Below are 18,356 nucleotides of genomic sequence, written 5' to 3' on the forward strand. Positions count from 1 at the left end.
TTCGGAGGCTGAGGCAGGAGAATGGCGTGAGCGGAGATCGCACCACTGCACTCCAGCCTGGGCAACAGAGTGAGACTCCGTCTCAAAAAAAAAAAAAAAAACATAATGACCTCTAGCTCTATACTTGTTGTTGCAAATGACAGGTTCTTATTCTTTTTTATGATTGAAAAATATTCCATTGTGTATATGTACCACATTTGCTTTATCCATTCATCTGTTGATAGACACTTAGGTTGCTTCTAAATCTTGGATAATGTGAACACTGATGCAATAAAAATGGCGGTATAAATCTCTCTTTGATGTCCTGATTTCCTTTCTTTTATGTACCTACTTAGGAGTGGGATTGCTGGATAATATAGTAGCTCTATTTTTCATTTTTTGAGGAACCTCTAAACTGTTCTCCATAGTGGTTGTACTAATTTACATTCCCACCAAGAGAGCACTAGAGTTCACTTTTCTCCACATCCTCATCAGCATTTGTTATTGCCTGACTTGGATTAGAGCCATTGTAATTGGAGTAAGATAATATCTCATTGTCATTTTGATTGCATTTCTCTGATAATAAATGATCTTGAGCACCTTGTCATGTGTCTTTTTGTCATTTGTATGCCCTCTTTTCAGAAATGTCTATTCAAATTTTTGCCCATTTATAATCAGATTATTCAATTTTATCCTATAGAGCTGTTTGTGTGCGCTATGTATTCTCATCTTTTTTTTTTTTCTGATGGGCAGTTTACACATTTTTTCTCATTTTATGTGTTGTCTTTTTGTTAATTGTTTCATTTGCTCTTTAGAAGCACCTTAACTTGATGGGATTCCATTAGTTCATTTTTGCTTTGGTTGCCTGTGCTTGTGGGGTATTACTAAAGACATCTTTGCCCAGTTTAATTTCCTGTAGAGCTTCAGCAATGTTTTCTTGTAGGAGTTTCATAGTTTGAGATCTTAGATTTGTCTCTAATCCATTTTGATTTAATTTTTTCATATGACAAGAGATGTTGTCTAGTTTCATTCTTCTGAATATGGATATTCAGTTTTTTTAGCACAATTTATTGAAGACTCCTTTCCCCAGTATATATTCTTGACACCTTTGTCAAAAATAAGTTGGTTGTAGATATGTGGATATGTCTCTGCATTCTCTCTACTGTTTCACTGATCAGTTTCATGCTGTTTTAATTACTGTAGCTCTGTAGTATCATTTAAAGTCAAATACTATGATTCCTCCAGTTTATTTTTCTTACAATGCCTTTCGCTATTCTGATTCTTTTGTGGTTCTGTCTACATTGTAGGATTGTTTTTTCTATTTCTGGGAAGAATGTCATTGATGTTTTTCTAGAGGTTGTGTTAAGTCTGTAGATTGCTTTGGGTAGTATGGACATTTAAAAAATGTTGATTCATCCTATCCATAAACATAAAATATTATTCAGTTTTTTGTCTTCTTAAATTTCTTGCATCAGTGTTTTATAGTACTTATTGTAGAGATTTTTCATTTCTTTAATTTCTAGGTATTTAATTTGAATTTGTTGCTATTGTAAATGGGATTAGTTGATTTCTTTTTCACATTGTTCACTGTTAGCATGTAGAAACACTACTAATTTTTAAATCTTAAATCTTCACTAAATTCATCAATTCTAATCATGTTTTAGTGAATTTGGTTTTTCCAAATATAAGACCACATCATCTGCAAACAAAGATAATTTGGCTTCTTCCTTTCCAGTTTGGATGGCCTTTATTGTTTTCTCTTGTCTCATTGCTCTAGCTAGCACTTCTAGTACTATGTTGAATAACAGTGGTAAAAGTGTGCATCCTTTGTGCCTCTTCTTTTTTCTTCTTCAGATACAGACACTTTATCAGAACGATTTGGGGTTTAGGTTCCCAACTCTAGAAGGTAATTTGTCCTCAGCCATCCTGTTGTCTTATCCTGGTCCTAGGCTTCAGAACTGTCTGGGGAAGATCCCAGATGCCCACGGTAGCCATGTGTCTTCGAGTGCTTAGGGCATAACAGTTACTGAATCATCTCCTCATAGTGGACGGCCTCAGCTGTGGGATGGACCCTCTCGGAAGCAGCTGGGTGACCTGGTGCTCAGAGCACTCTTGTGGTTTACGCTTCATTCAAAAAGCCACATCCTTGTGGCATTAAGATTTTCTTTCTCCCAGTGCAGTTTCCATTTTTTGGAGTCACATTGCTGCTCAGCCAATGGAATGCTGATACTGAGGGGAAAGGCCAAAATAATTGCTACCATCTGGATTTTTTCAGAATTGTGAAGGGAGAAAAATATAGTATCCCCAGAGACAAAGTCCATTCTAGCAAGATGGTGCATGGACCTGCACACACACACACACACACACACACACACACACACACACACACACACACACACACCACTCCAGGCACACATGGGGATGCAGTGCAGACGCTCTTGGGAGGGTGGTCATTGAGTACTTCAGTGAGAAGGATAAAGGTGTGAGGATGTACATCACACGACAGACAGCCCAACTTGACACTTGAGTCAGACACATCATTATTCCAGCCAGTACTGCCACTCCTTGGGTTTGTCATCTTGAAAAAAATGTTTATTTATTTCAACTTCCATTTTATTAACTGTACAATGCATTTTATTGGTAGAGCTTGAAAGATAGAATATTCTCAAAGAGGCATAAATATGTAAACTTAAAAAATGTCTAATGGTATATTTGTTAAAAATTCTTTCGTTTTCCCTTGACATGTGTAATAAGTTTTTCAGATCTGTATATTTTGGGAGTGGTTTCAAACAGAACCTCAGGGCCTAGTTATGGGAATATTACTGGGTTAAAAAAAGTAGGAAACATTTCTCTTCCTCTATGGCTGCAGAGAACTGAATGCATTTTTAGAAGAAATTTTGATAGATAAATTGGTGATTTAGAGATGTGCCAAAATATCAGTTTCTCTTTTCTGCGTGGTGGGGAATTTGTAGTAATGAATAAGTCTGCTCTGTATGCTGTTATCTGGATGTCTGAATTTAATGTTAAATTTTATGGAATAGGACTTGACATTCCTGGTTAATGTTCATGTATGATTTCCTATTTGTTGTTATGGAAATAATACCTAAATGATTATTGTCTGAAATTGATATATATTTTGGCTTTTCTTGTTGAAGTATAAAATGTAAGTGACTTACAATCTCCTTTCCTCCTATAAACATAAGCAATGAGTTTGAGGAATTTCGCTGGTTTCTTTAAACACTGAGTTCTTTTATATAAAACTAAGTGAATAATCTTGACTGGGAATCAGAGATGTAAGACTGTTGACTGCAAGGTAAGGCCAATCTTGACCCTGCCAAAGGAGGTCATCAGTAGCCTGGTTGTTTCTTCCTGGGAACATTTTCTGCAGGTGTCCCAGCCTGGCTCAAATTAGACATGAAAGGAGCCTTTATACTGAGAAGCTACAGAGCCCTGGAAAGCTGAGGATCCACAGGCAGATGCAGTGAGAGTTGGGATGGGAGGAGGGTTGTGATGTCCTCTGAGAGGGTGTAATTGTTATTGTCATCGGGCTGTTTCTAGATATCATCAAATAAATTCTGATGTAGGTAAGAAGTGACTTTATTTTAAGGAGTATTGCAATGGAAAAAGCACTAAGCACAAGATCTGCAAGCATCTCCAAAATGAGACAGATAAGGGTGATTTTTCATATGGAGGATCAAACAAGATTAGAAGGAAGGTGGGAGGGAGAAGGCAGAATGGAGAATGAGAATGGCAAAATCAGATTCAAGATTAGAGAATGTTTCACCCTGAAGTCAGCCTGTTCTTGGGAGGGGCATCAAGACGGTGGTATGCTGGCTTAGACTGAAGGTGGAGCATAGTCCAGGGGCCTGGGAGAAGGAGAGAAACTTGAGCAGTTGGTTAACAAGTATTCTGAACACTGAAGACAAAATTATTAATTATTTATGAGGGAAAAATGAGAATGTAGAATCTGTGAATTTGTGATACCTAAAGAGGTAGTATCATAAAAGTCATAATGAAAAGGGTATTTCTTTGCAGTAAGCTTTTCTTGCAGAACACAAAGGATTTGAGAGATGTTAGTCGTAACTACCATGATTCACTGCCCACATCATGTTTTCCCTGCTTTTCTTTGTCCTATGTGTTTTTTCCTCTTAGCATTTACTGAGTTGTATCCAATATAACAATCTAGTAAACATAGGTAAAGTGTTTTTGCCAAGTTCTGTGAGTAGTTTTATCAAATCCTTTAACTTGAGGGAGGGAGTTATGGAAGCCTATAATTTATAGACAGTTCCTCAGAAGTATAGATGGGTCCCTGGGGCTTGTGACTGGCATGTGGCGTGGAAGCAGTGTTGTGGGACTCAGCCTTGAGTCAGTGGGGTCTATGCTGACCTGGGTGTTTTCAGAATTGAGTTGTTGGACACCCAGTTTGTGTTGGAGAATGGTTGATGTTCAGCAAACTCCATATATTTGGTGTTAGAATAAAGATACTAGGGCCAGGCACGGTGGCTCACGCTTGTAATCCCAGTACTTTGGGAGGCCAAGGCAGGCGAGACCATCCTGGCTAACACGATGAAACCCCGTCTCTACTAAAAATACAAAAAATTAGCCAGGCGTGGTTGTGGTGGGCGCCTGTGGTCCCAGCTACTCGGGAGGCTGAGGCAGGAGAATGGCGTGAAGCCGGGAGGCGGAGCTTGCAGTGAGCCAAGATCGCGCCACTGCACTCCAGCCTGGGCGACAGAGCGAAACTCTGACTCAGAAAAAAAAAAAAAACATTAGGCTGGGTATGGTGGCTCATGCCTGTAAACCTAGCACTTTGGGAGGACGAGGAGGGCAGATTGCTTGAGCTCAGGAGTTAAACACCAGCCTGGGCAGCATGGTGAAATCCTATCTCTGCCAAAAATCCAAAAAAATTAGCTGGGGACGGTGGCACACACCTGTATTCCTGGCTACCTGGAGGGGGTGCTGAGGCAGGAGGATCGCTTGAACCCTGGGTGGCCAATGCTGCCATGAGCCAAGATCACACCACTGCACTCCAACCTATGTGACAAAGTGAGACCCTTTCTCAGAAAAGTAAAATTAAGATATCATAGCAGCCTTGGTTGGAGGGAGACACTGGGTCTGTTGTAGAATGGAGAGGTTTTTTTTCCTTTTTTTTTTTTTTTTTTTTTTTTTTTTGCAGACAAGCTGTCACACTGTGAATTGTCCTGTGATTCTAGGTCTCCTCCAAGGGTCAAAGGAGACTGAGGACTGCTTCTAGAGTTTTCCACTAACAGGCCACGTAAGTGTCCCGAAGATTCATGGCTTCTACCTCCCAGATCTTGAATCTGCACCAGTAACCTCTTTCCTGCAGTAGCCTAGATTTCTGGATCACCTGACCATCTTATCTCCCTGCACGCACACATTTATAAGTCAGAGCTGTCCTGCCTGGGCCAGTATCTGTAGCACTAACCAGTTCTTTCACCAATTGTGCACCAAAGCTCACCCATGGGTTCTTGATAGCATCTTTTCTATTCTGCATTTTTCCCCCACAAACCCTCTTTCCTGTGAATACAGTATGCCCAAGGTCACCCTGCAGGTGCCTAAATCCAGGCCATGCTGGAAATCAGATGTCCATGAGTTCGAAGCAGAGTTTTTGGATGTGGTTATTGTAAATATAAGTGCAAAACAGAAATGAGAGACTTAGTCCTCCAACTGGAAAATAAAGGAAGAGTATTTACTCTCCTCCCTTTTCTAAAAACCTTTCATTAGAATTTTTTTTTTTTTTTTTGAGATGGAGTCTCACTCTGTCACCCAGGCTGGAGTGCAATGACGCAGTCTCAGCTCACTGCAACCTCTCAGCCTCCTGGGTTCAAGCGATTCTCCTGCCTCAGCCTCCCAAGTAGCTAGGACTACAGGCCCATGTCACCACACCCGGCTAATTTTTTTGTATTTTTATTAGACACAGGGTTTCACTGTGTTGGCCAGGCTGGTCTCAACTCCTGACCTCGTGATCCCCCCGCCTCGGCCTCCCAAAGTGCTGGGATTACAGGCGTAAGCCACTGCACCCAGCCTTAATTTAGAAAATTTTTATATGTAGATTCTTTCTCTGCCTTTTTTCTTTTTTGTTGTATTTTAAGTATCTAATTCATTTCTATTAGAGGTCTAATTTTTATTTTATTATACTAATATTGGGATTAGTTATTTTTCAAGTGCTTTGAGGATTAAAGTTTCATTGTTTGAGATCTTTTTTCTTAGTATAAAAATATATTGCTATAAAATTCTTAGAACATCTTTTGTTACATTTCAGTTTTGATAGGTCCTGTTTCTATTTTCAGTTTTCTCAAGATAGTTTGTGATTTTTTTTCGTCTTTGACCCATTGGTTTTTCAGAAGCGTGTTGTTTAATATACACATATTTGTAAGTTTTTTACTTTTCCTTATATTGATTTCTAGTTTTATAAAATTGTGATTTAAAACTTTGATATGATTTCAATCTTTTTAAAAATGAAAAGACTTGTTTGTTTTTGTTATGGGCCAGATTTATGATGTGTCCTGGAGAATGTTCCATGTGTGTTTGAAAAGAATATAAATTATACTGTTGGATGAAATGTTCTATATATGTCTGTTAGGTACAGTTTTATAGTGTTAAGCAAGTACACTGTTTTTTCACTAGCTTTCTGTCTGAATGATGTATTAAGTAGGGCAGTATATTCCCCTATTATATCTGTTTCTCCACTTAATATGTGTTAATATATTTATGGGCTCCAGTGTTTGGTACATATATATATTTAATTATTTTTTGACAACTTAGACTCATCATTATATAATAAATTTCTTTTTTTATGACAAATTTTTTTTCTATAAGTCTATGTAGTCTGATATAAATATAGCCACTTCTACACTGTTTTAGTTATTATTGGCATGGAATATTCTTTTTCATCCTTGTACCATTAAGCTATGTATGTCCTTAAATCTAAAATAAGTCTTTTGTGCACAGCATATTGTTGATTTTTTAAATCTATTCAGACATTCTGTGAATGTTTTCATTTATTTTTTGCTTCAATAACAGAATATCCCAGAGTTGGTAATTCATAAAGAATAGAATTTACTTAGCTCAGACTCCTGGATGCCAAGAAGTCCAAGAGCATGTCATTCCCATCTGATGAGAATCATACTTCCACATCACAACATGACCAAAGGCTTGAGGATGACAGAAGGTGTACACCAGAGCTCACTTTTATAATAGACCCACTCTCATGATGACTAACCCACTGTGGAAATGATGATACTAATCCTTTCATGAGAGTAGAACTCTCATGACCTAATAACTTACTAAGGGCCTCATTTCTTAATTTTCTTACAAGGTAGTTAAATTTTAACATGAATTTTGGAGGGGATGCTCGCACTATAGCAATGTTTTTATTGAATAACTAAATATATATTTAAAGGAATTACTGATTGATAAGAACTTATTACTGCTATTTGCTTTTCTTTTCTTTTTTATTTTTTTTGACAGAATCTCGCTCTGTCGCCCAGGCTGGAGTGCAGTGGCACGATCTTGGCTCATTGCAACCTCTGCCTCCTGAGTTCATGCAATTCGCCTGCCTCAGCCTCCCAAGTAGCTGGGACTACAGGCACCCGCCACCACGCCCAGATAATTTTTGGTATTTTTAGTAGATATGGGGTTTCACCGTGTTAGCCACGATGGTTTTGATCTCCTGACCTCGTGATCTGCCCACCTCGGCCTCCCAAGGTGCTGGGATTACAGGCGTGAGCCACCGCACCCAGCCCTATTACTGCTGTTTTCTGTTTTCTGACCATTTCGTTTCTGTTAATTCTTTCATGCTGTCTTCCCTGGTGTTTTCTTGAATTTTTGTTTTGTTTTTGTTGTTTTATGCCTTCTTTTTTTGTATTTACCCACTACAATTTTTTTTTGTAATTTCCAAGAAACTTATGTAAAACATCTCATAGTTATAAAATCGAGCTTCAGATAGCAATTTAACTGTTTGTTTTGTACAGATAGGGTCTTGCGTTGTTACCCAGGCCAGACAGGGTCTTGCTTTGTTACCCAGGTTGTAGTGCAGTGGTGCATTCATAGCTCAGTACAGACTCAACTTCCCCAGGCTCAAGCAATCCTCCTATCTCAGCCTCCCAAGTAGCTGGGACTACAAGTACATGCTGCCATGTCTGGCTAATTTTTTTACTATTTTTTATAGAGACAGGGTTTTGCCATGTTGCTCAGGCTGGTCTTGAACTCCTGGGCCCAAGCAATCCACCTGTCTTGGCCTCCCAAAATGCTAGGATTACAGGCATGAGCCATCAGGCCCAGCTGCTGCTTTTTTAAAAAGAATAAATAGCTTTCTGAGATCTTTAATTTTAATTATGTACTTATTGAAGAGACAGGGTCCTGCTATATCGACCAGACTGGTTTTGAACTCCTGGCCTCAAGCAAAAGTTAGCTTCTATATACAGAAAAATTAAACAATCTTACTCCCTTCAACATGGTATTTATGTCACACCCTACTTTTTTTTTTTTTTGAGATGGAGTCTTGCTCTGTCGCCCAGGCTGGAGTGCAGTGGCGAAATCTAGGCTCACTGCTAGCTCTGCTCCCAGGTTCATGGCATTCTCCTGCCTCAGCCTTCCTACTAGCTGGGACTACAGGCGCCCACCACCGTAACCGGCTAATTTTTTGTATTTTTAGTAGAGACGGGGGTCACTGTGTTAGCCAGGATGGTCTCGATCTCCTGACCTCGTGATCCACCCACCTCGGCCTCCCAAAGTGCTCAGATTACAGGCGTGAGCCACTGCGCACAGCCTCACACGCTACATCTTTTTATATCGTATACCCATTAACAATTTATTGAAGCTATTTTTAATAATTTTTTCTTGTAGTTTTTATACCATAGTTAAAAGTGATTTTTGACCATAATTACAGTTTTATAGCCTTCTAAATTTGACTATGTATATATGACTTTCAGTAATATTTACTTTTTTGTTGTAAGTTAGGATTCCATTACAACTCGAAAAATTCTCATTAGCATTTTTTGTAAGTCAGGTCTAGTGATGAAAAATTTCCTCAACTTTTTTTAAATCTGAGATTTTGATTGATACATCATTTCTAAAGAACAGCTTTGTCAGGTGTATTCTTAGTTGTCAAGGTTTTTTCTTTTTCTCTCTTCATTTGCACTTTAAATATACGGTTTCATTTCCATGTGGCTTGCATGGTTTTTGCTGGGCAATCTGCTGATAACCTTATAGAAGTTCCCTTGTATGTAAAGAATCTCTTTTCTCTTCCTTCTTTTAAGGATCTCTCCTTGTCTTTGAATTTTGGCATAATTACAACGTGTTATGGACAATTTTTGTTAGATTCTTCTTGCTACAGACATTTTGAGCTTTCCAATTTAATGTCTATATTTCTTCCAAGATTGGTAGAAATTTAAGACATTATATCTTTAAACAATTTTTAAAATTTTCTCTCTCATGAACCCCCTAAAATACGTACATTCTTACTGTTTACTATGCAGTATGGGACCCAAATGCTTTATTCACTCTTACATTCTTTTTTAAAATTCTAATCAGAAACTTTCAAATGACTTGCTTTTACATCTGCTGTTTTTTTTTTCCTGTGTAACGAGGTCTCCTGTTAAAGCTTTCTCTTAAATATTTTAGATCTCCTATTGTGTACTTCAGCTCCAGCATATCTATTTGGTTCTCTTTTAATGGGTTCTCTTTATTATAATTGTGATTTTGTTCATACGTTGTTGCAAAAGAATTTAGTAATGTGTGGTCTTTTTGCATCTCATTGAGATTCTTTAAGAAAATTATTTTGAATTCTTGGCCATTTTTTAGATCTGTGTCTTACTGTAAGTGGTTACTGGAGCATTTTTAGTTTCCTTTGGTGATGTTATGTTTGCCTGATCCTTCATGACCTGCGATACCTTCTTTTTATGTCCTTGCATCTGAAGGAGTAAATACCTCTTTCAGTCATTATAGATTAGTTTGTGGAGGTAAATATTTTCTCCTATTGGATCTCTGTGCTGATGAGATTTCCAGTGAGTTTGCAGTAAGGTGCATTGGATCTGGATCACAGTGAAGTTCATTCTTGGCAGACCTGTTATTAGGGCATCAGACCATTGTGGATTCTATTTTCTGGGAAGACTGAACTTTCTTCAGGATCTTGATCAGTAAGACTGGTGCTGAGAAAAAAAAGTCTCCAGTTATATATGCAGATGACAGAGCTGATACAATCCATGTGAGCAAGTATGGCTTCTGCTGTGTGGCTCTTGCTGGGTTTTTAGAAATCTTCTAACCCAGTCATTGGACAGATTCCTAGATGAGAAGTACTGACCCTTGGTCACAGCTGAGAGGGTGTGGAACTGATTCATAGGGCTGCTTCAGGATACACAGCTGAGACCAAAGTCTTCAGGTTTGTTTCTGGGTTCACGGCATTTCTCCCTCCAGATTCCTGGGTGGGCAGGACTGCTCCCAGACTTTAGTTGACAGGGATTGGAGGTAGGTTTTGGGACTGGAGGTAGGTTTTGGGACTGGAGCTGGGTTTTAGGGCTGCTTCAAGATTCACAGTGGGAATAAAGTCAGCCAGCATGCCTACAGGGGCACATATAGTGTGTTTTTTGGCAGGTCCCAGGTTAGGAAAAACTGCTTCTGGACTTCAGTTTCATGGACTGGGAGCCAGATGATAGTGCCACGTCAAGATCCACCATTAAATAAGTATCGGCAAGCCTACATCCAGGGGCACAGATGGACGTTTCTGTCTGTGGGTTCCTGCATGTGCAGGATTTCTTCCACATCATGATAGATGTGTGCAAGGGGCTAATTCGGAGATCACAGAGAGGAGCAACATCTAAAGTCCTTTCACCTGAGACACAGGACATTATGAATCCTCCTTGGTGTCTTGGCAGATGGTGCTAGTGGCATAAACAAAACCAAATGGCCTACAGCTATACTTACAATGAGAATTAATCATATTTTATTTTGTAGCTGGGACTATGATGGGCAAGCATGCCACTCAAGCAAGCTCATGCCTTCTCAATACAGCCCTCCTCAGTCTTAGGTTGACACCCTTTGACATGGATTCCAAAGTTCCCATAAAGGTTCTTTTGCCAGGGCATAACTGCTCCTTTTTTTTTTTTGAGAGGGAGTCTCACTCTTATCACCCAGGCTGGAGTGCAGTGGCACCATCTCAGCTCACTGCAACCCCTGCCTCCCAGGCTCAAGCAATTCCCCTGCCTCAGCCTCTTGAGTAGCTGGGATTACAGATGCCCGCCACCATGCCCAGCTAATTTTTATATTTTTAGTAGGGATGGAGCTTCACCATGTTGGCCAAGCTAGTCTCGAACTCCTGACCTCAGGTGATCCACCTGCCTTGGCCTCCGAAAGTGCTGGGATTACAGGTGTGAGCCACTGTGCCCAGCTTGCCACTTTTTTTTTTTAAGTCCGTCAAAGTTTTATTTATAAGAAATAAATTTACATATAACCCAAACACAGCAACTCAGGTATTACATTAATACAGCTATAACATTAATGCAGCAATTTTATAACACAAAAGTGTTATAAGGACATGGGAAATGTTCGTGAACTGTGAGGTGAAAAGATACAGAAAATGACTATGCCTACTGATACTACCTTTGAAAAAGGACCCATAAAAAATACATTGAATATTAGTTGGCTAAAGAAAATATTAACTGTGGTACTTTCTTACAGATTATGGTTATCTTCTTCCATATAATTTCAATATGTACTAAAATTCACACCTATTTTGTAATCAGAATGTCATTATAATTAAATGTTATGTTGTGCCATTTCATCAGATCTTCTTATAGTCAATGTCACATTAAATTAGAATCTCAGTAACTAATGTTTAAAAATAGCTGATACATTTGAAATTTAGGCAAAAAACTCATTTTTATTTGTAAAATGTGCTCAGTGTTAACTTTATTGATAGTAACCAAAAACAAACCTAATATTTTATGATTTTAAAATTATTTTTAAGCACAAAATAGACCCATGTTGGGGATGAATAACATGTCTGAGTTTGTTAATTTTGTCTACTACTTTTCCCTATATTTCCTTGTTTCCTTCATCCTAAAATTTTTAAAAATGAAAACTTTAATCATTGTCGCATGTTTAAACTATTGAATATTTTCTTTTGTTAACTGAAGTAAAAGGAAACATTCTTGTAGAATTATGGAAACTAATAATGCAGTAGGACTTAAAATGGAATATTAGGAGGTTCTTCGTTTTAAGAATCTTCCTGTGGGAGAAGTTTCCATCGAACTGTTATATCAATTTTATCATCAACATTTCCCAGCGCCTGCTCTTTACAGACTTCTAAGAACACCTGCTCCAAGGTAGCCTGAGAGAGGCTGTATTTCTCCAGGTTGAAGGTCTGTTTTTTTGAAAAAGGCCTGAGACAGAGGGTGGACATCCTCCACAGGTAACTTATATGCCATTAAAGAGGAATATCTTTCCTGCCAAGCAGCCTGTGGGAAAAGCTTCAAAATCTCTGTGTGGAGAGCTTCCACCTGAGTAGGTTCTTTCATTTTTATTTCTAGTAAATAATCTTTACCAAACTTTTCAGCTGTTGAATGGAACCAATACACCTTAGCGTTCCTGACACCATGATGGCCACGCGGTCACACAGAGACTTAGCCTCTGACATGTAATGGGTGGTCAAGAGGGCGCCACTCTCCTGGTTTTTAATGGTAGCCTGAAGTATCTGCCACATTTGCTGCTGCCCCTCAGGGTCCATCCCAGTGAACAGCTCGTCTAGAAGCACCACTGATGGGTTCCCCAGTATGCTCAGCACGAAGCATAGCTTTCTCTTTATTCCCTCTGATAGAGTTTTCACGGGAGCCTTAAGTTGCTCCTGGAGCTTGAGAGCTTCCACCAATCATGAAATACTAAGAGCAGCATCTTTGCCCAGTCCTTTCACGGCTGCATACCACTCCAAATGCTCTTTCATTGTAAGTTTGGGACACAGTGAGTTCTCCTGAGGGCAGTACCCAAGAACTTGAGGCTGTTGTCACGCTGTTGCCTTACTGATGCTCTGTTGCCTTGTAACACCACCACTCCTGCAGTTGGCACTGTGCACCCAGTTATCATTTTAATGGAAGTACTTTTGCCAGCTCCATTGTGTCCTAGTAATCCCAAAACTTCACTTTTTAACACAAAAGGAAACATTTCTGATGGCTGCTTTCTTCTTTGTTGTTGAAAAGTAACTTTCTTTGTCTCATAATATTCCTTGTGTAAACAGCTTGCAGTTATGACTGGTTCCTCCTCCAAGTTTGGAGTAGTGAGTGCATTTGCTGCTTGGACTCTTTCAGCTTGAACATCTTCTTCAGGATCTTCTGGATTGGTGTGAGTTTCTCTACTTCATGGAGAGATTCTGAAAACTGGGTCTTTATTCATGATTTCATTTCCATACTTCATTTCCAGACACCTTATGACAAAAAGGAAAATAACACTCTGAAGGTATGGTATTCAGTTTGTTAAAAGAATGGTTTTATTGACTTCATTTATTCTATTGTCCAGACTGTCCAAGTTTCTCATATACATAAAGTTGAGCTGGATCAATAACATGACATATCCTAGGAAAGTAAAGGAAGGTATGAATATCATGCACAAAATTAAGTTGGGTTTTTCTTACTTAGTTGATACCAGAATTGTGGATACACATATTAAGACAATAAAAAAGCCAAAAGACCAAAAGCCATTATTTTTTCTCCACTTGCAAAAGATGAATGAAAGCACGTACATGAGGAATATAAGAGAAGCTGCACAACCAATTATGCATACCACCAAAACAAACATGAGTTCCCATGGAAGCTGGAATCCCAGAAATGAGAAGTAGTAAATTAAATGTATTGAAAGGAGAATCAAGAAGTGTAATGGAATGTCCACCAGAGCCTGTCCACACCATTATGCTGAAGGCCAGAGGCCTGAAATCCATAACTGAGATTGAACTTTTTTAAATAATCACTGATGCTGCTTATGCCAATATAAGGAGAAATGCAGTTTGTGATCAACAACAAAAATATGGACCCATCTATAAAACCAAGATCCAACACTATGTCATCACGAGAAAATAAGGTGCTCTCCATTTGAATAAGCTCTGTGAAGTTAAAAATTCCAATAAGGGCATTGCTAACAATTCCCATAAGAACGGAAAACAATTCGATTTCTTGGTATTACATGCAACTGAAAATCTAATCCTTCTGGTCACCAGACACTATGATGGCTCCATTGTAGGAGGGATCATCTGAGCCATTTCTGTTTCTGAGGTCATCTATTTCCAAAACTATATCCTGACGCTTCAGTGAATGCACAAAGTCTTCAATATTTGATCCTGGAGCAAAGATGAATTTAGAAAGCCAAGCGAAATACAGGGGTAGAGAAAAGTGGGAAGAACCCTGTGGGCACTCTCAGCCCCCAGTGAAGCCATATTGTTGCCACATTTTTTTATAACCGTAGATGTGGGTAGAGAACCTCCTATTCTGCCATCTTGCTATGTCATTCCCCTTGTATATTTTACTTTCTGATATGTTCTATGTCAAATGTTTTTTATTTTGAATTCAAAATGTCTGAAATGCTCAAATTTTCAAATTGTGGAATAAGTAAATGTATTGAAATGCCTCATTCTCATCAGAGCATTTTATTAATTATTGACTTAATTTTCTTTTGCTGCTGTACCTTGAATGCCAAAGATTCAAAATGCCAGCTCTTCGTAAGTACATAGTCACAGTTGAAAACTGTAGTTATTTAAAAGATTGTCTTTATGATACATATATATTAGATTCAATATTTTATAGGTCAGAATTTTTTATTCTAGTTTTCAACTCCATTTTAGTGGTTTGTTTTTAATCTTTATATTTTTGTTGGTTTTTTTTTTTTAAATTTTGAGACAGGGTTTTGCTCTTGTTGCCCAGGCTGGAGAGCAATGGCATGATTTTGGCTCACCACAACCTCTGCCTCCTGGGGAGGCGATTCTCCTGCCTCAGCCTCCCGAGAAGCTGGGATTACAGGCATGCACCACCACGCCCGGCTAATTTTTTGTATTTTTAGTAGAGATGGGGTTTCTCCATATTGGTTAGTCTGGGGTCTCGAACTCCTGACCTCAGGTGATCCACCTGCCTTGGCCTCCCAAAGTGCTGGGATTACAGGTATCAGCCACTGCACCTGGCCTAATCTTCATCTTTGTATGGTAATTTTAACCTGTACCTTTTATGACCACGTGGTGTTTAATTCAAATAAATGTCATTGGGTTTCACTTGGAGCAAATTAAAAAATATATATATAAATCAGACATTTCTCTTGGCAAGAAAGTTATCTATGTAGTATTTGCCTGTATAAATATTGCCCTAGGTGTTTATAAATGTTTTATTTACTTGGGTGTTCATCACTGTTTTCTTGTGTGGGTGAGTAGTCAAAGAAACAGTGTAAAATTACCATCTATTTATGTTTGATTATGTTATTCTGTGAGAGAAACACTTCTTATTTGAAGGCGATTTTTACAGACTGTAACCTTTTTAGGTAGATGTAAATATTTAGTTGTGATGAAAAATGTGTAACTGCCATCTTAAATATTTTCAAGTGTACAGTCTAGTATTAAGTACATTTACTTTATTTTGCAATGGATCTCTAATTTTACCTTACAAAAGTAAAATTTAGTACCTTATAAACAATAAACTGCCCTTTTTTCCTTTTTCTTTAGCTCCTGAAGAATACCATTTTACTTACTGTTTCTATTATTTTCACTGGTTTCCATATTCTTATCAGTGTAATTATATAGTGTGTTTTTTTTGACTATTATATGTAACACAATATTCTCAGGCTTTGTTTTTGTAAGATATGTCAGAATATCTTTGTTTTAAAATGAAATAATATTCTATTATATGTATATGTCACATTTTAAAAATTTGATACTGATCCCTAAAGGGACATTTGTATTCTTTCCAGGAATCATCTTTTGTAAATAATGAAGAACATGCATGTGTAAATATCTATTTAAAGTTTTGCTTTCTTTTTTTTTTTTTGACAGAGTCTTATTGTCACCCAGGCTGGAGTGCAGTGGCACAACTTCGGCTCACTGCAACCTCTGCCTCCCGGGTTCATGCCATTCTCCTGCCTCAGCCTCCCGAGTAGCTGGGACTACAGGCACCTGCCGCCACACCCGGCTAATTTTTTTTTTTTCTTTTTTTGGATTTTTAGTAGAGATGGGGTTTCACAGTGTTAGCCAGGATGCTCTTGATCTCCTGATCTCGTGATCCACCCGCCTTGGCCTCCCAAAGTGCTGGGATTACAGGCGTGAGCCACCGTGCCCGCCTAAAGTCCTGCTTTAAATGTTCTTGGAATAGTTTGGATACAGTGTTGTAGTACTATGTGTATGTTCATATTTTTATTTCCCAAGCCTTTGATGTTATATCCAAAAACTGATTGCTAAGACCAGTTGCATGAAGGCTTCACTGTTTTTATTAGATTCCACACATGTGTAAGGTCATGTAGTATTTGTCTCAGTGTATCTGGTTTCTTTCTGTAACATGATCCAGCAATTTGAATTTTTTTTTCTTGCATGGTCACAAATGTTTATTGTCTTACAATCAAAAGAACCATCTTAAATTACAGTGTTTATTGTTTAAATATATGTCACTTTGTGATACATTTTTTCTATAACGGCTGTACTAACTTAGTCTTACCAGCTGAATATGTTAACTTTTCTATACCTTCTCATAAATTTTTTGTCTTTCTACTTACAGTCATTCTAACTGCAGTGAAGTCTCATCTTGTTGTGGCTTTGATTTGCATATCTGATAATTAGTGATGCTGAACATCTTTGCATATTCTTTTTGGCCATTTGTATTTCTTCTTTTGAAAATTGTATCTTAGCCGAGTGCAGTGGCTAATGCCTGTAATCCCAGCAGTTTGGGAGGCTGATGCGGGTGGATCACCTGAGGTCAAGAGTTTGAGACCAGCCTAGCCAACATGGTGAAATCCCGTCTCTACTAAAAATACAAAAATTAGCCAGGCGTGATGGTGCACACCCGTAATTCCAGCTACTCGGGAGGATGAGGCGGAAGAATCGCTTGAGCCCGGGAGGCGGAGGTTGCAGTGAGCTGAGATCAGGCCACTGAACTCCAGCCTGGGTGACAGTAAGAACCTGTCTCAAAAAAAAAAAGACAGAAAAAGAAAAATGTATCTGTAAGTCTCTTGCCTATTTTCAAATTATGTGTTATATATGTTGTTATATATTCTGCAAGTTTATCTCATCATATGTATATTCTGCAAATATTTTCTTTCATTCTATAGATTATCTCATTGTTTACTGTGCAAAAGATTCTTAGTTTGTTGCAATCCCATTTGCATATTTTTCTGTGTCTTGAGGTCTTAAAAATTATTTGTTCTGCAATAGGTGGTAAAGCATTCCTCTGTGTTTACTTCTAATAGCTTTATAGGTTTGGGTTTCCTTTTTTTTTTTTTTTTTTTTGAGACGGAGTCTTGCCCTGACACCAAGGCTGGAGTGCAGTGGCGTGATCTTGGCTCACTGCAACCTCCACCTCCCGGGTTCAAGCGATTCTCCTGCCCCAGCCTCCCGAGTAGCTGGGATTACAGGCACACACCTCCATGCCCAGCTAATTTTTGCATTTTTAGTAGAGATGGGGTTTCACCATGTTGGTCAGGCTGGTCTCGAACCTCTGACCTCGTGATCTGCCCGCCTTGGCCTCCCAAAGTGCTGGGATTAAAGGCGTGAGCCACTGTGCCCAGCTTCTATTTAAATCTTTGTGATTGAGTTTTTTATATCATAAGAGGTAGGGGCCTAGGTTCATTTTTTTATGTAGATAATCAATTTTTCTAGCAACACTTATTGAAAAGACTGTCTTTTTCCAACTGTGTGTTCTGGACATTTTTGTTGAAAATCACTTGGCTCTAGGTTCATGAATTTATTACTAGGCTCACTGGATACTTTCATCTGTTTTTATGTCAGTATCATCCTGTTTTGCTCATTATAGCTTCATAGTATGTTTTGGAGCCAGGAAGTGTGATGCTCCTAGCTTTGTTCTTTTTGCTCAGGATTACATTTGCCGTTCGTGGGTCTTTGGTGGTTCCCTATACATTTAAATCTTTTTTTTTCTGATTTCTGTGAAAAAAGTCATTGGCATTTTGATAGAGATTGCATTGAATCTGTAGATCACTTTGGGTAGTATAGCCACTTTTATATTTTTTCAATTCATGAGCAAAAAATAATCTTTCAATTTTTCATGTCTTTTTCAGTTTTTTGTCAATGTTATATAATTCTCAATGTAGAGCATGTTTACCTTTTTAATTAAGTTTGCCACTAGACATCTAGACATCTTTATTTTGCTGGTCTATGTAGGAGTATTTGGCAA

The 18,356-nt window shown here is 38.4% G+C and overlaps 1 protein-coding gene across 1 annotated transcript in view; it reads right to left on the reverse strand.

The window, feature by feature from the left end:
- Window positions 1-313: 313 nt before the first annotated feature.
- Window positions 314-18,356, reverse strand: part of ZNF721 (zinc finger protein 721) — an 84,675-nt gene continuing 66,632 nt past the window's right edge. The window contains exon 3 of the transcript XR_008625030.2: window positions 314-13,414. The gene's annotated coding sequence lies outside the window, so the exon portion shown is untranslated. The remainder of the gene's footprint in view (window positions 13,415-18,356) is intronic.

The sequence above is a fragment of the Pan paniscus genome, chromosome 3 (genome assembly GCF_029289425.2).
Source record: "Pan paniscus chromosome 3, NHGRI_mPanPan1-v2.0_pri, whole genome shotgun sequence".
Classification (NCBI taxonomy): Eukaryota; Metazoa; Chordata; class Mammalia; order Primates; family Hominidae; genus Pan; species Pan paniscus.